Below are 23,097 nucleotides of genomic sequence, written 5' to 3'. Positions count from 1 at the left end.
AGAGATCTGTAGAGAGAGAAGGTGAAAGAGGAGTGAGCCAGAGGCAGGGTCAGGAGATGCTAGTGGGTCTGACAGCTGGTACCAGTCTGGGAAGAGAGGGGACCAGGACACAGGCCAGCATCCTAAGGGCAGGGTGGGATGGGGCAGGAGCTTGGGTAGGCCTTGGCAAGCTAGTCACAACCAGAGCTGGGGGAGTGCATCAGTTTATCTGTGGCACCTTCGTCTGTCCTGCCTATGTCCTCTTCCCCACTGGAGGTCTCTGTCTTATGTGTCTGGCTTCTGGAATGTTTTCACACTCTACCTTGGGAAAGGCTCTGAGTATATGATTCACACTGAGGCATAAATGACCAATAAAGCTTAATAGGATACTCCTGGCTGGTTCAAGTTTTACTTACTTGATTTTAGTGCTAATGGCAAATACACAGACCAGTGTCAGCCCGTGTGTGTTAGTCGCTCGGTTGTGTCCGACTCTTTTCGACCCCTTGGAGTATAGCCTGCCAGGCTCCTCTGTCCATGGAATTCTCCAGGCAAGAATGCTGGAGTGGGTTGCCATTCCCTTCTCCAGGGAGTCTTCCTCATCCAGGGATCAAACCTGGGTTTTCCGTGTTGCAGGCAGATTCTTTACCATCTGAGCCACCAGGAAGCTCTCAATGTTGGCCAGGTAAGGAAAATTTCAGATGTGAAGCTGGCGGCCAAGCCTCATCCCATAGACAAGTCTATCCTGCCTCCTGAATGTTCTGTTGGAAGCACAATTTTTAGACCCAGATTTCTTTTTTTGGTGGGTTAGGGGTTGCTTCCAATACTTTGGCCACCTGATGCAAAGAGCTGACTCATTGGAAAAGACCCTGATGCTAGGAAAGATTGAAGATAGGAGGAGAAGGGGGCAAGAGAGGAGGAGATGATTGGATGGCATCACCGACTCAGTGGACATGAGATTGAGCAAACTCCAGGAGATGGTGAAGGACAGGAAGGCTTGACGTGCTGCAGTCCGTGGGGTTGCCAAGAGTCAGACACGACTTAGTGACTGAACAACAGCGGATGGGAGTGATAGAAGTGTGCTAAGCCTTGAGCCTAGATGGTGCTAGACTAACCTTGGGAATGCAGTCCTGAGCTGCTGAACAGAGGGGCCAGAAAGTGGGATCTCCAGGGAACAGAGGATGAAGAACGTTGTCCCTCATCCTGGGACTTAAGGGGACTCTTGCAGAGACCGGGGCCTGGGGGGAGGAGGGGTCAGGAATGGACTCCTTGCCCTCAGTGTCCTTGAACGCCCAATTTCTGCCCACGCTCGCTTCTGTGCTGACGTCAAAGTCAGAGGGAAGAAAGGAAGAAGGAAGGAAAAACCTTAACAAAGAGAGCTTCCAAAAAAGCTCCTGGTGAAAAAGAAATAGGTCAAACCTCAAAGCAGCTCAGCACACTCTTCCTAGTGGTTCAGCCCACCACTTGCGTTTTGAAATTATAGGCCTTCGTATTTATGTAACCTGGCCTGTGATGTAGGCGGGGGCAGGGTGCCCTCCCACCGTGTGGATAAGGATTCTGAGGCAGGGAGAGTCCCCACACAGGGTCCCAGAGAATGTTCAAAGCACCAGAGGAGCCAGACCCAAAGACCTCACTCGTATCTGCTATCTTCCTTCCCTCCTCGGAAGAATGAGAGGCTGGGGCGGGTATTAATGTTGCAGTCTCCTGTAACTGACCTCTATTTCTCCCACCCTATCTTGTACATTTCTGAGTAGAAAGATGCTGTATTCTCTAGCTCTCTCCTGAATTTTCCCATCTGGTCTGGACAAGTGTCGGAGCCTGAACGGCACCCTGGTTTCTTCTGTTGATGTTCACCCAAGCCACCCCTGGTAGCTCACTGACAGCTCACCTTGCATAACTTGAAATGGCTGCGTGCCATTCCCTGTCCAAGCACCTCGCTAGCAACCTAGAACCCCCTGGAGATATTGTTACTTAGTCGCTCAGTCGTGTCCGACTCTTTGTGACCCCATAGACTGCAGCACACCAAGCTCCTCTGTCCGTGGATTTCCCATGCAAGAACACTGGAGTGGGTTGCCATTTTCTTCTATCCAGGGAATCTTCCCAACCCAGGGATTAAAGCTGCGTCTCCTGAATTATCAGGCAGATTCTTTACCACTGAGCCACCAGGGAAGCCCCATTGCAGATATTATGTTCCTTGTATTTGTAGAGAATTGAGCTGATTGGAAGGTTCCTGTTTCCCCTTATCCTCACTAAGGTTTTGTCTTTTCTTCTGACTTTTCTAATTGTTGCCAGCTGGCATCTCACTGCTTTTTAATTTGCATCTGTCTTATTACTGATGAGGTTGAAGAGTTCTCCATAAATTTATTGGCCATTTAACTTTACCTTCTAAGAGCGGCCCATATCACCCCATTATATTTTCTGTCTTTCTCTTGTGAGTTTCCAGTGTCGTATTCTGGAGTCTATTCCTTTGTTAGTTTTAGACAGTATTCATGATTTCTTCCCGGTCTGTCACCCATCAGTTAATTATGGCTCCAGTGGCCGTGTTTGAACAGATATTTTAAATTTTGATGTAGTCAAGTTCACCGATTTTTGCCATGTGGTTTATGCTTTTGCTGTCTTATTGAAGAAAGCGTTACCACCCTAAGGTCAAAAAGATATTCTTTTATATATTCTTCTATTGAATACACAGCATTTTCCTTTCACATGGAGGTCTTTTTGAGTTTATTTTTGAATGTGGTTTGAATTAGAGTCCAACTTTATTTATGTTCATCCAGTGAGCCAGTTACCCCAACAGAATCTATTAAATAATTCACTTTTTTTCCTCTACTGAATCCTTGTGCCTGTTTATCATATATCATCAGTCTCTTTCTGAGTTTTCTTCTTTATTCTATTCATCCGTTTGTCTGTTCTTACATGAATACCCCATAATCTATAGTACCATGTCTTCATGGAATGTCTTGATATCTAAAAGAGCAAAATTTTCTTTCTTTCTTTTTATTTTTCAAAATTATCTTAGCTATTTGTATAGCTTTATTTGTCTTAATTTCAGAAGATTTATAAAGGTCAAAAAAAAAAGGTAACATTTTATTGAATAGAATTTTAGGAATTGATGTGGAGAGGACTAACATTTAAGTTGCTCTATGTATAAATATGTTCTTTGTCTCTATTCAGTATTATTTTATTTAAATTGTTTTCTCTGTAAAGATCTTGAGTATTTTTAGGTGGATCTCTAGATACTCCTGGTAATAGAGGGTGATAGTAGACTGTTATGAATCGTGACATGCGTTCTATTACATTTTTCTAGTAGATTATCTCTGATATAATGGAACCCCAATGATTTTTTTATTTTAACTTTTTAAATCCTCAACTTTACTTGCACAAAAATTTACAGACAATAAGACATACCCACTTTGACTATAGGCTTTAATGAGTTTTAACTAGTGTGTACACTGATGTAATCCCCTCCACAATCAAAATATAGAACATTTCTGTCACCTGACAAAGTCTCCTCTTGCTCCTTTGTAATCAATCCTTATACTCTCTAGTCACCCAAGGCAACCACTGATTCTCTTTCTATCTCTATAGGTTAGAATTGGCTTTTTAAGAATTTTACTTCCTAATTTTTCTTTAGTTGTACATGGAAATAAATTAATTTTTGTCTATTGACCTTGTATCATGAAATACTGTTAAATTAGTATATTAGTTCTAGTTTCATGTTTGTAGACTCTTGGAATTTTCTGCATAGACAATCAGATAAATTCTCTCAATAAAGATAATTTCACTTCTTCTTTTCCAATCTTCATCCCTTCGATTTAAAAGTTTCTTCCCTATATTATCGCACTGCCTGGGACCACCAGTACAATACTGAACAGACACGGTGAGAACAGACATCTTTGCTTGTTTCCAACCTTGAGAAAGAAGTTTTGCTTTTCACCCTAAAGTATGATGTTAGCTCTAGGTATTTCTTACAGATAATTTTGTCAGTTTGAGAAAGTTCTTCCTTATTCCTAATTAGTTGAGAGTTATTATCTTAGATGGATATTGAATTTTATCAAATGTCTTTTCTATATCTACTAAGATGACCGTCTAAGGTTTCTCCTCTATTCGATCAATAAGGTGAATTGTGTTTGTTGGTTTTTTCTTTTTTCTTTTTTTTTGCATCTCTGAGATAAACCCTGCTTGGACACAATGTATTTTCCATTGTATACATTATTGGTTTAGATTTACTAAACCTTGTTAATGATTTTTGCAGGTATTTTATGAAAACTATTAACTCTGTAACTTTTTTCTTTTAATTTCTTTTATTTTTTTGTCTTGTTCTGATATTCAGGTAATGCCAACTTTATGAGTTAGGAAGTGTTCCCTCTTGGTCTGTTTTCTGAAATAAAAAAAATTAAGATTGATGTTGTTTCTTCCTTAAATGTTTGATAGACTTTACCAGTAAAGACATCTGAGCCAGGATTTTTCTTGTGGGAAAGTTTTTAATTACTAATTTATTTTAAAAACTGATTTAAGAGCTTCCCTGGTGGCTCAAACAGTAAAGAATCTGCCTGCAATGCAGGAGACCCAGGTTCAATCCCTGGGTTGGGAAGATCCCCTCGAGAAGGGAACAGCAACCCATTCCAGTATTCTTGCCTGGAGAATCCCATGGACAGAGGAGCAAGAGTCGGGCATGACTGAGCCACTCAGCACACACATACAGTAGGTTCTCATTAGTTATCTATTTTAATAGGGATACATGTCAGTCTCACTCTCCCAATTCATTCCACCCCCTTCCCCCCTTAACCAGGTTTGTTTTCTACATTTGTGACTCTTGTTTCTCTTTGCAAATAAATTCATCCATACCATTACTTTTAGATTCCACATAGAAGTGATGATGTATGATTATTTATCTTTCTCTTTCTGATTTACTTCATTCTGTATGACAATTTCTAGGCCCATCCATGTCACTGCGAATGGCATTATTTCATTCCTTTTTATGGCATGGAGTTCTTTCTCTGTCTGACCTCCTTCCTCTCTGGTTCTCTGGCCACAAGTTCCAGTCTCCTCAGCCACATCAAACACTGACCTCTTTCTTCCCAGCTCAGTGAGGCAGCCATGAGCTGCTTGAGGAAGTGCCCTCAAGATGGGGGTTGGTACTCCAAGTGCCGGCTGTCACTCAGGTCAACTTGAGAAGTGCCCTCTTTGGCCTGTATTCCAGAATATTCTTCCAGGCAGGTCAGGGATTGAAAGATTTGCCTCATTTGTTTGCCTTTTTTGAAAGATCACAGTCCTGTGTTGCCTGTTGTTCAATACCTGAAAACAGCTGTTTCATATATTTTAACCTATTTTCTAGTTATTTACAGAAGGATGGTAAGTCCTGTCCCAGGCCTTCAACATACGTGGACCATACACAGAAGTCAGGGGCTTCCCTGACCTGAAAAGCAGGAGACCCATTTTGATTCCTGGGTTGGGAAGATCTGCTAGAGAAGGGATGGGCTACCCACTCAGTATTCTTGGGCTTCCCTTGTGGCTCAGCTGGTAAAGAATCTGCCTGCAATGCTGGAGAGCTGGGTTCAATCCCTAGGTTAGGAAGATCCCCTTGGAGAAGGGAAAGGCTACCCAGAGTCGCAAGGAGTCAGACACAACTGAGTGACTTTCAAGCAGAAGTCAGAGATAAATTTTTTTCATTGAGGTATATAAATACTCTTGTATCTAGCAATCTTGCCAGGCGCTTATGAGTCTTAAGAGTTTTTTTTTTCTCTATTGATTCTGTTGGATTCACTGTGAAAATGATCATTTACAAATAAGTATAATTTTTTAAAAACTTTCAATTTCCACGTTCTGTCTAATTTTCTTATTGTTGTATTAGACAGTATATTGTATAGTATATTGTTTAAAAGCATAGAGCATATATTTATCTCATTAACAATCTTATGAATCTAAGGAAACTTACTTGAATTTTTTTCATTGAGTTTAGATTTTGCTCCTGTGTATGTATTGAGCATTTATCAATTTAAGGAAAGCTTTTTTAAAGTACCTTTCCTCTGAGTTAAAAAAAATCATAATTAGATACTGAACGTTATGAAAATAATATTCTGAATATACTGAGATAACCATGTAATCTTTCTTTAGTACATGAAATATGGTGAATTTCATTACTCTATTGTCTGGAGTTAAGCTATACTTTGTCATTATTTATTTTTAACTATGTTATTGAATTTGGCTCTAATTGTGATATTTTTCTAGCATACTCCTCTCATAAAATGTGTTAGATAGCTGTCCCTCCTGATTTCTGAAACACCTTGTATGAGGTAGGATTATCCCTTACTTTGATGATTTAATAGAACTTTCTTCTAAAATTGATATTGCAGTTTACAGTGGAAACATGGTTGATCACCATGTCTATGGTTGATACTTGAGCAACATAAGGTTTAGGGGTGCCAACACTTTGTGGAGTCAAAATTCCACAAATAACTTTACAGTTGGTCATCCATATTGTGGTTCCATCCATGTACATAACCGTGGGTCAGTGATGTAGTACTACAGTACACATTTAGTGAAAATAATCCACCAATTTGTGGACTTGCACTGTTTGAACCCATGTTGTTCAAGAATCAACTGTATTCCTTTATGAGCTATTTCTATTCAATATTTCTATTTGTCTTATCCTAGTTTTGGCTTTTTTTTTTTTTCCTGACTATTTATCCATTTTACTCAGTTTTCCAGTCTTTTGGCATATAGCTGTTCTCATATATTTTATTGTTATCCTCTGATTTTTCACTGCATCTATAGGTATCTCCAGAGAAGGCAATGGCACCCCACTCCAGTACTCTTGCCTGGAAAATCCCATGGATGGAGGAGCCTGGTGGGCTGCAGCCCATGGGGTCGCTAAGAGTCGGACACGACTGAGCGACTTCACTTTCACCTTTCACTTTCATGCATTGGAGAAGGAAAAAGGCAACCCACTCCAGTACTCTTGCCTGGAGAATCCCAGGGACGAAGGAGCCTGGTAGGCTGCCGTCTATGGGGTCTCACAGAGTCGGACACGACTGAAGCAACTTAGCAGCATCAGCAGCATAGGTATCTCATGAGAAACGCTGGGCTGGAAGAAGCAGAAGCTGGAATCAAGATTGCCGGGAGAAATATCAATAACCTCAGATATGCAGATGACACCACCCTTATGGCAGAAAGTGAAGAGGAACTAAAAAGCCTCTGATGAAAGTGAAAGTGGAGAGTGAAAAAGTTGGCTTAAAGCTCAACATTCAGAAAATGAAGATCATGGCATCCGGTCCCACCACTTCATGGGAAATAGATGGGGAAACAGTGGAAACAGTGTCAGACTTTATTTTTGGGGCTCCAAAATCACTGCAGATGGTGACTGCAGCCATGAAATTAAAAGACACTTACTCCTTGGAAGGAAAGTTATGACCAACCTAGATAGCATATTCAAAAGCAGAGACATTACTTTGCCAACAAAGGTCCGCCTAGTAAAGGCTATGGTTTTTCCTGTGGTCATGTATGGATGTGAGAATTGGACTGTGAAGAAGGCTGAGCACTGAAGAATTGATGCTTTTGAACTGTGGTGTTGGAGAAGACTCTTGAGAGTCCCTTGGACTGCAGGGAGATCCAACCAGTCCATTCTGAAGGAGATCAGCCCTGAGATTTCTTTGGAAGGAATGATGCTGAAGCTGAAACTCCAGTACTTTGGCCACCTCATGCGAAGAGTTGACTCATTGGAAAAGACTCTGATGCTGGGAGGGATTGGGGGCAGGAGGAGAAGGGGACAACAGAGGATGAGATGGCTGGATGGCATCACTGACTCGATGGATGTGAGTCTGAGTGAACTCCGGGAGTTGGTGATGGACAGGGAGGCCTGGCATGCTGCGACTCGTGGTGTCGCAAAGAGTCGGACACGACTGAGCAACTGATCTGATCTGATCTGAAGCACACACACATGCATACATACAAATATGAGTAAGTAAAACTGTAAAATTCTAAATAAAATCAGTATACTGTATTACTGTCAATAACCTGGTTGTGCCTTGCACTGTGGTTTTGTAAAATGTTACCTTTGGGGGGAAAAGTACATGAAATTTCTCTATATTATTTCTTATGATTGTATGTAAATTTACAATTCTCTCAACCAAAATTTCAGTTAAAAAATCAGTTTTACCAGATGTTTGTCTCATCTCATTAATCTTTTAAAAATGCTAACTTCTGGTCTTGTTAGTCTTGTCCATGCTTTTCTGTTCTCTGTTTTATTAATTTCTAGCCTATTTTTATTATTTCTTTCCATCATGCCTTTTTGAAGTTTCTGTTTTGCTGTTGAAAACATATGAAAGTTTAGATCTCAAAGCTTAGATGATTTGTTTTCAGGTTTGCTTTTTTTTTTTTCCTGGACAAATGTATTTAAAGCCATATGTTCCTTCTTTCATCTGTTGCACAAATTATGGTATACAGTGTTTGCATTTGGCTTTAAGTACTTAAGAACTTCCCTCACGATTTTCTCTTCAACCCAAGAGTAATTAAATAGTACACTTTTTAGTTACACAGTGGATGTAATTTTTAAAGCTAATAGTTTGGTATTGGTTTCTTCTTTTCCTGACAATAAGAAAACATTGTCTGATGCTAATTCTTTAGCATTTATTGAGGTTTCTTTAATGGCTAAGTCAATAGCTAAGTTTTTGTGCATGTTCTATGTGAACTCAAAAAATGATATATATTCTGTATTAAATACATTATTCTATAAACATCTATTAATGTGAGTTTACTAATTGTGTGTATTTCTGGACCTTGTTTCTTATTTATGTTTTTGGTTTTTACTTTTGATCCAATCTGGAATCATTGTTTTTTTTTTAATCAGTGAATTTAACCTATTTACAGTTACTATTGGGTTTCCCAGGTGGCGCTAGTGGTAAAGAACCTACCGGCCTGTGCAAGAGACATAAGAGACTCAGGTTCGATCCTTGGGTCAGGAAGATCCCTTGGAGGCGGGCATGGCAACCCACTCCAGTATTCTTGCCTGGAGAATCCCATGGATAGAGGAGCCTGGCGGGCTACAGTCCATAGAGTCACAAAGAGTCAGACAGGACTGAAGTGACTTGGCATGCAAGCATGCACAGTTACTATTATACTAAGGCAAATTTTTGCCACTTTATTTATCCATTTCCATTTACCATACTGTCTTAGGTCAAGTTTTCTAGAAGCAGAGCCTGAAACAGCGATTTTTTTCAAGAGATGTCTTAGCAGAGAGCTCCCAGGAGAAGGAGGAACACAGAACAGGGCAGGGGCAGAGGACTAAGACTGTATTTTCAGCTGGAGCTGAGCCTCCGCTGAGTAGGATGGCAGACCACCCTGGCTAGTCTGGAGTCTGCCTTGATGCTGACCTGCTTCCTCCAGCAGCTGCTGGTGGGCACTGCTGTACCTCCCAGAGGAGATAAAGACCTGTGGTCTGCCTGGGACCATGTGAAAAAGAGAAAAGGGCAAACCTTAAAGGCTCTCCCACATCCAGGAAGCTGACCCTGTTCTATTTTGGAGGTTCCTGCTCTTCAACCTGGAGACCCATCATCTTCTTTCTGCTTAGAGGTTGATTCCACATGTCTTCCCTCTCATTTTGCAGTTTCATCCACCTTCCTCTGGTCTCCATGGCACCTGCAGGGCTGGGGTCAGGCAAGGGCACAGCAGCCTCTGTCCATTTACCATCGTGTGCTGCTGAGCTTCCACTCACTTCCTCTGTCACAGGCTTCTCTGAGGACCCAGGTCCACTTTGATGAGTGAGTTGGAGGTTAACCTGAGTGACAACCGGCACTTGGAGTACCAATCCCCATCTTTTCCAGTACTGTCGGTTCTCCCACCCTCTAGGATGAGTCCTTTCCCAGGAGGGCCCCTATCTTTCAGATGGATAGATTCCTGCTAGGGAGTCCTCAGATCCCTGGGACTGGTTCCCACATGCTTACATCTTTGGAGGAAAGCAGTTCAAACTCCAGCTGAGACTCCCCTTTCGTTGTATATTATATACGGCTTGAACTGGACCAAACTCTGTCAAGTGGCTGCTAGTGAAAGAAGAACATATAAAGGTAGACACAAAACACTTACAAATAAAATTAGGAAGATTACAAGTCATACACAAGGAGAGGTAAAGAATTCTTTGAGGAAAGATATTTGTATTCAAGCTTTGACTTTACCTGGCAACTAAGGTAAACCAGATAGGCACTGGGCCACATTCAATTGGGGATTAACCCTGGATGGATCATTTGGAAAATCAACAGCAAACATTTCTAATTTAAAAAGTCCTCTTTTTCAAAGCCAACATATCTTTAAACAAGTTGGTCAGCTTCTTCCTCACTTCTTTGTTCTGGCTGATTTTTTTCTTCAAACTTGCTTGACAAGTGAAAAAATAATCATGTTCCAGACCAAGTCAGTAGCTTTCTTTGCTTTGCCTTTTGCTTCCATTTAGTCATTGGATTTAGAAAAATATTTTAAAGATGTGTCTTCATTGTCCCCTCACCAAGCTTTCGTGGGTTCTGGGAGAGAGGTGCAGGATTGGGTTCAAATAGTGTGTGTCTGTGTGTGTGTGTTTGTGTGTGTGTGTGTGTGTGTTTTGTCCCCTCCCCAAACAGTTCATGTCATACCTCGAAGCCTTGTGCTGGGGTTTTTTGTTATAAACTATCCCCACTTCACAAGTAGCCTCAAGCAACAATTAGTCCTGCATGTAATTTCTGAATCAAATGGTGGGTTTGGGTGAGAACGGTGCAAGCAGTTTGGAAGCAGATGTAGCCCGAGGTGAAGTCACTCTCCATGTTTAATGGGAGGCAGGAAGTGGGTGGAGGGAAAGAGGGGATGCACAGCCTGGTGTCTGACCCAGCGCTATGAATGAGCCACCAGAGAATGGAGATCACCCTGCGGTGGGCAGAATAATGGCCCCTGAGGATGTCCACACCCTCATCCCCCCAAGCCTGTGAACACCTTACCCGACAGGGCAAAGGAGACACTGCCGATGGGATTAAGGTGGAGGACCTTGAGATGGGGAGGTTAGCCTAGATTATCTGGGTGGGTGCCACTAGTCCTTAAAACTGAAGACCCTTTCCTGGCAGTGGACAGAGAGAGGTGCGCCCGACAGAAGGGTCAGAAGATTTAATGCTGCTGCCTTTGAAGGTGGAGGAGGGGACCATGAGCCAAGGCAGGCAGTGGCCTCTGGAAGCTGGAACAGGCCAAGAAGTGGATTTTACCCTTGACCAACCAGGAGGAAGGAAGTCCTGCTGACACCTCGATTTAAGCCCAGTGAAACCCATGTCTGACCCTTGTAAAATACTAAATTTGTGTTGTTTTCAGTCACCGAGTTAGTGGTACTTTCATAGCATCACAAAAGATGAATACAGCCTGCCTCCAAAGATGCCTCTTACTGCCCTAACGTCTGGCCACACCACTGAACTCTCCATGAGCCTCGATGCTTTCATCAGTAAAATGGGAACAGAGTCACTTTTTACCATCCAAAACAGTCCAGGCCTGACCAGCACTCAGGGAGAGGGAAGTCAGCTAAACTATAACATACAAATGTGTGCCTCTGCCCTGTTTCTGAGCAGCCAGCAAGCACCAGCAAGTCTCCTTCCCACCCACCTTTCTGCAAGACAAATTCCACATCCCCTTGCACTCAGGAAGTGGCCTGTAGCTTTTTAGCCAGGCCCTACATGCCAGTTTTCCCAGTGGTCATGTATGGATGTGAGAGTTGGACTGTGAAGAAAGCTGAGCGCCGAAGAATTGATGCTTTTGAACTGTGGTGTTGGAGCAGACTCTTGAGAGTCCCTTGGACTGCAAGGAGATCCAACCAGTCCATTCTGAAGGAGATCAGCCCTGGGTGTTCTTTGCAAGGAATGATGCTAAAGCTGAAACTCCAGTACTTTGGCCACCTCATTCGAAGGGTTGACTCATTGGAAGAGACTCTGATGCTGGGAGGGATTGAGGGCAGGAGGAGAAGGGGACGACAGAGGATGAGATGGCTGGATGGCATCACCAACTCGATGGATGTGAGTTTGAGTGAACTCCGGGAGTCGGTGATGGACAGGGAGGCCTGGTGTGCAGTTCATGGGGTCGCAAAGAGTCGGACACGACTGAGCGACTGAACTGAACTGAACTGAACTGAACATGCCAGTTTAAGGCTTACCAGGTGGCACTAGTGGAAAAGAACCCACCTGCAATGCAGAAGATATAAGGGACACAGGTTCAGTCCCTGGGTCGGGAAGATCCCCTGGAGGAGGAAGTGGCTACCCACTCCAGTATTCTGGCCTGGGGAATCCCACAGACAGAGAAGCCTGGTGGGCTACAGCCCATAGCGTCGCAGAGTCTGACATGACTGAAGCGATTTAGTATGCACTTGCCTGTTTCAACTTAGCTCTGCAGAAAGGACTCTGCTGTCAATTTCACAGCCCCTTACTGCCCTTTGATGCTAACCCCTCAACTCAGTGCTCAGCAGCCTCTATTACCACTCCCCACTCGTCTTGGGGAGCATTCTTGACCTTGCACCCAGAACTCCTTTCCATCAAAATTTATCTATCCTGTGTCCCACCCCCTTTCCTCAGAGGCTTGCTCTCAACAGATCTGAAAACTTCCAGGAGAGTGGGGAGGTGGCAAAGATCATTATTTTCCCCTTGACAGCTTTGCCCAAGGCTGGCCCTGAAGCGGATAATCCACCCAGAGCAAGTTGGAGGCACAAGCTGCTTCATGCTTTTTGTGATGCAAACGTGCACAATCTATGTGACCCTTGTTTGGAGTAACATCTTCTAGGAATCAGCCTCAAAGCACCCAGTCAAGGCTGTGCTTCTCCCTTTCAGGAGGCCAGAAGGTTGGGGGTGGGATCCGCTGTCTCAACAGCATCCTCTTGGAATCAGCAAGAAGCTTTTCCACCTGGAGTCCTCGGGGGCTCTTGCCAGGGTCGCTGATCAACAAGACCTTTCAGATTCAGGCTGAATCTTTCTGTGGAAACTCCAACCAGCTTTCAGAAGCTGAGCCTAAGTACCCATGCCCACCATGGACGAGGATCCTGGACAGAGTCATAAAGCAGCTCTGGTGGACGAAGCTGCTTCAGACACAGCCACCCTCCATGACCTGAACTCTGAGCCGAGCCCAGGGAAATGCGGGACACACGGGGGTCTCTCCTTACCAACTCTAGGGGTAGGGTCCGCTCCTAAGAAAAGAATTTGAAAAAGCTCCTAGGAGCTCTAAAGTGCATTCTGGTTGTGCTCATTTCCGAAGGCAAAACTCCAAATCCCCAAATGATAGGCAAACACGACTTGGTCACCACCCCGGAGCAGGGGGAGGGAGGTCAAGATGGAAACGTGAACTTTGAGGCGCCTTCCAGGAGCTGGTTGTTGAAGCTGGCCCGAGAGCATCTTGCTCTGGCCTGAAGGTGCCACAAGATGGCAGCATTTCTGAATGTTTCAGACCCACCCAGGGGCCGCCTCTCAGGGCGCTGGGGTGCCTTGGCGCCTGGTCAGGAGCGCAACCTCCCTCGTGTTCAGGAGGATTAAGAGTCCCGGCCTGGGCTGCTCAGTCCTCAGCCAGAGACGGGAGAGAAGAGGGGCAGGGCAGAAGGGCTGGAGCTCCGTGGTGAGCATTCAGCTGTTTCAACAAAATCAGCGTTGAACCCAAGTGCCTGTTGGCCAGTGGCCACTTTGGATGTTGGCTGGTTTGTCTTAGTTTGTCTGAAAAACTCAATGCTTATTTGGCCAGATGTTGTGCGGAGGTCAAGGAACTTTGCAGCACTTGAGAAAATACATCCCCCTCACCCTCCTTCTAAGCCTCAGTTTATATGCTCTGGGGGATTTTTTTCAGCACGGCCTGGCATCCGTGCCAGCTTTTGGATTCCCACCCCGCCCCCACCAGACTGGATGCTGGCAGCAATCAATTGGGGTGAAAGAGTGGACAGCTTTTTGCTATTAAGATCCTTCCTGGTATTTGTCTGATTCTTTATTCATTCATTCATTCATTCATTCAATGAGGCACTTTTCAATAAATATGTATTCGGCACCTACTATGAGCCAAGTGTTCTATTGTGTCCTGAGGATACAAGAATGACCGTTCTACGACCATAGAACTTGCATCTAGTTGCAGGGCGAGGATAGTGTGTGTGTGTGTGTGTGTGTGTGTGTATTAGTCATTCAGTCATGTCCAACTCTTTATGACCCCATGGACTCTGTATATGGGATTCTCCAGGCAAGAATACTGGAGTGGGTTGCCATGCCCTCCTCCAGGGGATCTTCCCAACCCAGGGACTGAACCCAGGTCTCCTGCATTGCAGGCAGATTCTTTACTGTCTGGGGGGAGTTAATTAATCACAATTATAAAAACTGCTCTGCAGGCAAAGTGCAGAGTATTCTGGCAGGGACTCTGGAAGGCTCTGCTCTTTACTAGCAGTCGACCTTGGATGAGTTAGAGAGGGCCTCTGTATAGTTCCTGAGATTTTGCATGAGGTGGTGGTGAGGATTAAAGAATTAACGCATGTGACTGTCTGGCATATGGTAAATGCCAAATGAGGGCTCTTACTTCTGCCGTGCAGCCCTCACCAGCAGGGTGTGCTTTTCATGCTTACTCTTCACACACGCAGCAGATGGTGGCATCTTTGACTTAACCTCTCCAAGTTTCAGTTTCCTCATCTGTAAAAAGAAATAATAATGCTGACATCATCATGCAACTGTTGTGAGGATTAAATGAGGTGTGGAAACAGGGTAAGTATTTAGCTTGGTACCTGGTGCCTGTTATTATTATTAGATGTAGAAGGCATGATATCAAAGCTACATGTAAAGATTTAAATCTGCATTTCAGAGTCACATGTATAGCCCCAGGGTGCCCATTAAGGCGTGTGTTTGGCTAATTAATGGCCCCTTTTCATCTGGTAACTGCCTCCTCTTCACACCACCTGAAGGGGCTGTTGAGAAAGCTGATGCTGATGGCCTGGCAGTGTGCCCATGCCCAGCTTTCAGGATCAGGTTGGTGCCCATCTGTATGCAGCAGAGAAAGATCTGTCCAAGCTGCTGGCCAGTCAGATTGGCAAAACTGGCTGAGGTGGGAGGAGGAAAGACCACGCCCTTTGTGGAGTGACCCAGAGTGACAGCTACTGGCCGTGATATGTCACCTCATGTCCTGCTCAGGCAGCCCTAGAAGATAGACACCTATTTCAGCATCCCTATTTTATAGATTAGGACATGGAGGCCAAAGTCATATGTCAAGCATGTACTGGAGCTGGACTCACACAGGGTCAGCCTGACTGCAGATCCTGAAGGCTGTCTGAGAGCTTTAATGGAATCTCTAGAAAGTCACCACTTAGCTTGTTGACAAGAGCCACTTAAATGCTAGTTGAATTGGGCCAAGGGGCCAATTCGGTCCAAACGAGCCATCCATCGGCTCCCATGTGGACAAACACGGCCTGCTAGAAAATGATTAAATGGTGACTCCACCAGCTTGTGTGATGCTATGAGCTTCCTTCCAGCCCACCCGCAGATGCCCCTGGGTGAGCAGCCTTAGGTGGGCAGATTGCTATCTGTGGACGGGTCGTTTCTGAGAACAGAGCTGTTCTGACAGTATGTGTCTCGTCTGACGTCCAGGAAGAAGGTCTCATGGTCTCAAGACAACCCCGGGTGGAGTCAACCCTGTTCAGACCCCCGAGGAAAAGGCTATTTTTTAGGTTCCCATGGGAGAAGGGAAACAGCAATGTCTCTAAATACTGCCCTCCACCTAACTGGGATGGCAGTGACATCGAGCAACCCGCAGGACCAGGGACGGTGAACGCAGGCCAGAGGACGGATGGCGGCTCAGCCCACACACAGGTGCTACTGCTGACTCTTCTTGCCACCTTGGTTTTCAGGACATCCGGGCAGAATAATGATGAAAGTGCTTCTCAGACACAGGAAATTTCAAGTGTTGCCACCAGAATGTTTGGTGATCGAAGGTCTGGGTCCGATGAGGTGTCACAACGGACACGCTGTCACACATCAGCTTTTTCATTTCTCAACACTCGTTTTGTCAAGCTATAGGGGCTTCCCTGGTAGCTCAGCAGTAAAGAATCCGCCTGCCAATACAGGAGACGGCTTCGATCCCTAGATCAGAAATTCTCCTGGAGAAGAAAACGGCAACCCACTCCAGTATTGTTGCCTGGAAAATCCCATGGACAGAGGAGCCTGGCAGGCTACCAGTCCACGGGGTCACGAAAGAGTCACGGCTTAGCAGCCAAACAACAAAAACAAAAGTGAAGAGCAGGTCTTTATCCCGGCCCAGCATCCATTCCCCTTCTTCTCAGAATAACATCCTGGGTTTTCCTGTGGGGGCCACCCCTTCCCTCTGTCCAGTCTTCTGGTTTGAATGGGACTGACTCCTTTCACCACTTCTGGGGGGTGTGCACGTGACCACAGCTGACCAATCCCCATGCTTTATGCCCTGGAGAAGTGATTGTTCCCTAGATGGATGTGTGTCTTCAGCCAGACCAAAAGAGAGTCAGTCCTCCAGTTTCGCTGGAATCTGGGGACAGCACACTCTTTTTCTCAGGAGTTGTTAGGCTGATTGCCCATCAGCCTGGTTCTGCTGGTGGCTATGTTACTGCTACCTGAGATGAAGCCAGCCTTCAGGAAAGCAGAGGGAAGAGATGAGACTGAGATTCCTGTGACATCTTCTGAGTGCCTGGATTCAGCGATGGTCTTTTCCAGTTAGCGAGTTAATATATTTCTTTCGGAGCTTTTGCAAGTTCGAGTTGAGTTATCGTCTCTGAGACCTGAAACATCCTGTCTGATGGAACATTTCCAAAATATACCAGTGAGTTGGATGCTGAGAACACAATGAAAATTTCACTGGAGTTTGACACTTAATAGCAATTGTGATTGTTTTGTGATATTAAAGATGTAAAAGATGTGATATGCCTACATTATGTCACAGAGAAAACAAACAAAATAAACAAATACACGCTACAACATTATCTAATAAATCCCTGCTTCTCTGGAGGCAGAAAGGTCTGAGTTTGAATTCTAGCTCTGCCAATTATCTTGGGCGACTGTCATAACTGTCATAAGCCTCACTCCCCTCACCTGCAATGTGGTGTTAATGAGAGTAGCTACATCACTGGATCATCATGGAGGACTATCTGAAATAGTAAGAATATCCATCCTTACAGCAGTTCTGTGAGAGAGGAACTCAGGGGCAGAAATTGTTCAAGGTCAATAACTAGCTCAAGATCAGCCAACTAGTAAGTGGCAGAGCTGGGGTTTGGACCTGGGCAGAAGGGCTCAGGGCTTCCACCCTTGACCACCATGTTTATGAACTCTTGAGCTAAGAGAGGTTGAGTCACTTGCCCAAGGTTGCATTTCCTAACGTGGTACACAAAGTGCTTTTCAAGTGAGCGGATCCGTAGTAAATCTCAACAGATGTTAAGGAGAACACAGAGAGAGGAGAGTGTTAAGCAGCTGGTTACATTTTAGGGCAGGGTCATGTCTGCAGTAATGAAGAGAAAATGCAGAGTAGGATTTAGGATACCCAGTTTTAGACTCTACTCTGTTGCAAACCATAACACATGACCTTATCAACACATAACACTTGCTTCTCTGGTCTTTGGCTTCTCATCTGTAGATGGGAGGATCAGAATTATCGCCCTCCAAAAGCTTGTCCACAGCAACCATCTACTGGTCCAGGGTTTGGAGCCATTTGTCACAATCAAGGTGAGTGAGGCTAAAAGAACTAGATATGGAGAGATGGCTAGATTAGAAGAGCCCATCTCCTGTGGGTCAGTCTGAAGGCTGGGGTTCAGGACTTCGTCTCCATGCTCTACACTGCTTCCAGCTTGGGTCTTCTCTCCCAAGTTTTCCACCTTTTTCTAATCTACTGTGTTTCCAAGATCAAGGAAAAAAAAATGTGACCAACATAGTCCTTCTCTGCACTAGAGTGAAGAAAGCCCAGACTAGGCCCTCAGCCTCCTCACGTATCAGACTCATGATCAACTCCTAACCTTTTCACTGGAATTGTTTTAAAGGCTTTTTATCACATCTGAAAATGCTTCCCAAATGGCAACAAACTCTTTCAGGGGGGAAAAAGAGTGTTCTTGATGAGTTAAGTGTAAATGAATCAAAACCATATGGATTAAATTTCCCCTGAAATACACTCAGGATTGATCATTCAGGACAAATGCTTTGGGACAACACAGGCTTTTTGGGTGGGAGGGGTGGAGAGCATAGGATCCAACTTGGAACTTCTACTCTGCTCCTAACAACACCTCCCCAAAGTCCCAGGCCCCCTAACTCACTCTCAGTGTTTAACAAATGAAGTGATCATCTGAGCCTGGGACTTAATGGAACTTTTGTTACCTGAAGAACCAAGGGCATCTCATTTTAGCCATTCTTGCTGTGAGAGTCTCTATGAACAGGTGGTAAACTTGTTGAAGGTGGTAAACAACCTTGAACAAACAAGTCAACTTGTTTACTCAGTCAAAGAACATTTACTGAGCCCCCAGTTTGTGTCAGAAACTGCAGAGTAGGAACTTACTTGGCAGTCCAGTGGTTGAGACTCTGTGCTTCCATTGTAGGGGATATGTGTTCAATACCTGGTTGGGGAACTAAGACCCCACAAACCACGTGGAACAGCCAAAAAGAGGGAAAAAAAGAAACTGCAAAGTAGTGAGAAGCAAAGAGAAATGAGACCACCCTAGCTGCTCTGTCTCATCCACCTGCTTCATGACACCATTTGCCCTGCTGCTGCTTCTCAGTGGGTCTCTCTTGCTCTTGATGCCACCAAGCTCTGTGCTGAGAAGGTTTTCAGACCAATTTGGTAGTATTTTCTCAAGGCTTTGGTTGTGGCTGGGATGTACTGGATGGCAGTTTATCTACTCTGATGCACACTTGTTCATCAGACACTGTTCACAAGACATCTCTCTTACGGAAACACCAAGGCAGACTCCTAAAGGCTCATCTTGTTTGTCCCCTTCCAACCCTACCACCAGCACAATCGGCCTAGGCCTCAAATCTGACCACATCACCCTACTGTTCCAAGAGTCAGAGCTCCTGTGCATCCACTCAGTTAAATGCAAGCTCCCCAGCCTGGCAGACAAGGCCCTCCAGGACTGGTCCTTCCTTGCACTGATGCTTCTTCAGTCTTCTCTCTCCACTTTGTACTTCACATTCTGGCAACACCAAAGTGCCTGTAGCCGTTGCTGCCACGTGCCCCGTGATTTCCCATCTCTGTCTCCTTGTTCATCCAGAATCTTCTACCATTCTTTGCTGCACTGATTCAAGCTCTTGGCCAAATTCCTGAACCCTCCTCCGAGGAACACTGGCTCAGTGAGATGCTGAATATTTGGCTCCATGAAATAAAGGATCTCATGGTCAGAAATGTATGGAAAGTACTGAGTTAGCAGAAGTGAAGTGGGCTTTTTATTCTTTTGCAGACCTTCTCAGAGCCTTGACTCTGCTTTGCTCAGAGTGCTAACATGCACTGAGGATCTTCAGGATCAAACCACATTTGATCACAGGATCCTGTTTGTCTCAAATACTTATTGCCATCTGTCATTTCTGGAAACATAGTTAAGGAAAACTATCCCGGAAGTAACTGATTCTACAACTTTGAACAGACAAGTTAATTTGTACATTCAAAGAACATTTATTATTGTGTCAATCTGATAAAAATGGAGGATATGAGCAAGCTTAAAGCCTTATCTGACAAAAGACTATTTTCTAGAATATATTTTAAAAAATCTCAAATCACAACTGCAAAAACCTACATAATCCAATTATAAAATGGGCAAAAAAGATGAACAGACATTTCACCAAAGAGGTTATCCAGATGGCAAATAAAAACACATGAAGAAAATATTTAATATTTTCCATTAGGGAAATGCAAATTAAAACTACAATGAGACATCACTATAGACCTACCAGAATGGCTAAAATTTAAAAAATGACAACATCAAAAGCTGGAGAGGATGTAGAGAAACTGGATCATTTATCCATTGCTGGATATATAATATATATATATATATATGGATATATATATAATATATATCCATTGCTGGAATATAAAAGGGTACCTCCACTTTGGGAAATAGTTGAAAGTTTTTTATACAACTATTCATGCAATCACCACATGACCCAGCAGTTGTACTCTTGGGCATTTGTCCCAGAAAAAATGAAAACCTACATTCACAAAAAAACCTCCATGTGAAAGGGGCTTATTTATTAAACCCCAAACCTGGAAACAGACCAGATGCCTTTGAATGAGTGAACAGTTTGTTTAAATTGTGGTACATTCATACCATGGAGTACTACTCAGCAAGAAAAAGGGACTATTAATAAACACAACAGCTTGGATTGAATCTCCAGGGAATTATGTGGAGTTAAGAAAGTCAATCCCCAAAGGTCATATACTACATGGTTCCATTTATATAAAGTTTTTGAAACGACAAAATTATAGAAGTAGAGAATACATTAGTGGTTGCTAGAGATTTGCATGAGGGGTAGAGGGCAAGAGGGAGGTGAATGGATGTGGTTATAAAAGGGCAAAAGAGAGATCCTTGGGGCGGTAGAAATGTTCTGTATCTTGACTGTGGTTGTGGTTATGGAAACACACATGTGATGAAATCGAATAGAACCTTGTGCAGAGTTTCCGTTTTGCAGGATGAAGAGTTCTGGAGATGGATTGCATGACAACATCAACACGTTTTACACTGAGATGTGCACTTAAAACGGAGAAGGCAATGGCACCCCACTCCAGTAGGAGTGAAAAATCCCATGGATGGAGGAGCCTGCTGCACTGCAGTCCATGGGGTCGCACAGAGTCGGACACGACTGAAGTGACTTAGCAGCAGCAGCAGCAGCAGCAGTGCACTTAAAAATTGTTAAGTTGGTAAATTTTATATGATGTGTATTTTACTAAATGAAAACAAATTTTTAAATGCATGGAACTAAATATACACACATACTAGAGCATAAGTGAAACTGGAGAAATTTGAATAAGATCTCTAAATACATCCATCTCAATATCTTAGATGTGACTTTGTACTATAATTTTACAAGATGTTACCATGGGAGGAAACCAGGTAAAGAATACATGAAATTTCTCTATATTAATATTTTTTTTACAACTGCATGAAGGTCTACAGTTATATTAAAATAAAAAGTTTATTTTAAAAATCTGCTGTCTCAAACTAAACAACCTCTACCAACTTTTATATCATCTTCTAAGGACATTGCTATTTTTGCTCTTGTATAAGTGTCTGGTGTACTTTTTTAAATAAATTAATTTTTTATTGAAGGCTAGTTGATTTACAATGCTGTGTTAGTTTTTGGTGTGCACCAAAGTGATTCAGTTATGTATACATATATATATTATTTTTCAGATTCTTTTGCATTATAGGTTATTACAAGATACTGAATATAGTTCCCAGTAGGACCTAGTTATTTATCTATTTTATATATAAAAGTGTGTGTTAATCCTAAAATCCTAATTTATCCCTCCCCTCCCACCTTTCCCCTTTGGTAACCATAAGTTTGTTTTTAAAGTCTGTGAATCTGTTTTGTAAATAAGTTCATCTGTATCATTTTTTTTACTTCCACATAGAAGTGATACTATAAGATATTTGTCTTTCCCTATCTGACTTCATTTAGTATGATAATCTCTAGATCCATCCATGTTGTTGCAAATGGCATTATTCATTCTTTTTTATGGCTCGTTAATACTCCATTGTGTATATATATATATACATATATGTATTTATGTATACCACATCTTCTTTATCCACTCATCTGTCAATGGCCATCATTTAGGTTGCTTCCATGCCTTGGCTATTGCAAATAGTGCTGCCATAAACATTGGGGTACACGTATCTTTCTGAATTAGAGTTTTCTCCAGATACGTTTCCAGGAGTGGGCTTTCTGGATCACATGGTAAGTCTATTTCTAATTTTTAAAGGAACCTCCATACTGTTCTCCACAATGGCTGTACCACTTTACATTCCCATCAACAGTGTAGGAGGGTTTCCTTTTCTCCATACCCTTCTCTGGTGCCCTTTTTTAAATCGCATATTGTGTGTTCTTACTCTTAGAGTCCACAGGGTACATTTCATACAAGTTAATGTATGTTACATGAATTCACAATGATTTTTTAAAACTACACACATATACATGCATTACCACACAGTGGGCAATATTAGCACATAGCATTAGATCCAAGACCGTAAGAAGGGAAGCACAAAGTGGAAAACAAAATAGCATATTCCTTGAACTTGACTGTGATTCTGCTTGATGGGGTGGGAAGCAGGGGGGTGGGGGGTGGGGAGAAGGAGGCAATGTGAGACTCCCAGAGTTATCTTGTCATGTAAGATGGCTGAGGAGTCAACTTGGCATTCCTTACAGGAAGCAGCCAGTTCCAACTTGAAATTTCAGAGGCACTCAAACTGAAATCCATGAGGAGTGTTTTGCAGTTGGAAAGAAGGCACACCAAAGTGAATTGGTAGTGACTTTTATTTTCCCAAGGAAAAGAAAAGTGGGGGAGAGAGGATTGAGCCAAGCCAGAGGCAACCTGAGAGTTTAGGAAGTCTGTCCCCAAGGTAGGGCGTTATACTCCTGGGAGACTGAACATACAGACAGACAACAGCCAGACCAGACATGAAAATGGAGCTTTGACCCACAATCTGCAGCACCCGTTCATCTAGGACAAACAGCCCAGGAAGCCAGCCTGCAATGAATCAGACTTGTGGGAAGCCAGATTGCTATCTCCAGTGATAATCCTGGAAGCTAAACAATAACTTCTGTGACAGTCTGCCTTAGATAATCAGGATTTGATTAGTAACTGATGGCTTCCCTCATTTTTGACTCTGTTTCCAACTCAGGACCAACCAGAGAAAGCCAAATATGCATGCTTCACTCATCACATAGGATAGGATGCCCCGCCTTCTATTTATCTGCCTTCAGCACACCCAGGCTAACAGCCTCCAACCAGGGCACATGTGAAGCTTCCTTATTTTCCCATTTTAAAGCTCATCCAACCCTCTGCCGGCTTTGGAGCCTCTGTCAAAACACAAGTGATGGTGGCTGACACCCTCTCTATAGCAAGCTCTGAAGTCTTTGCTTTTCTCATTTGGTTAGTCTTCACTTATTTTCACACATCTTTCTAAATATT

The sequence above is a fragment of the Bos javanicus genome, chromosome 26 (assembly GCF_032452875.1).
Source record: "Bos javanicus breed banteng chromosome 26, ARS-OSU_banteng_1.0, whole genome shotgun sequence".
NCBI lineage: Eukaryota > Metazoa > Chordata > Mammalia > Artiodactyla > Bovidae > Bos > Bos javanicus.
This window is presented reverse-complemented; position numbering follows the sequence as displayed.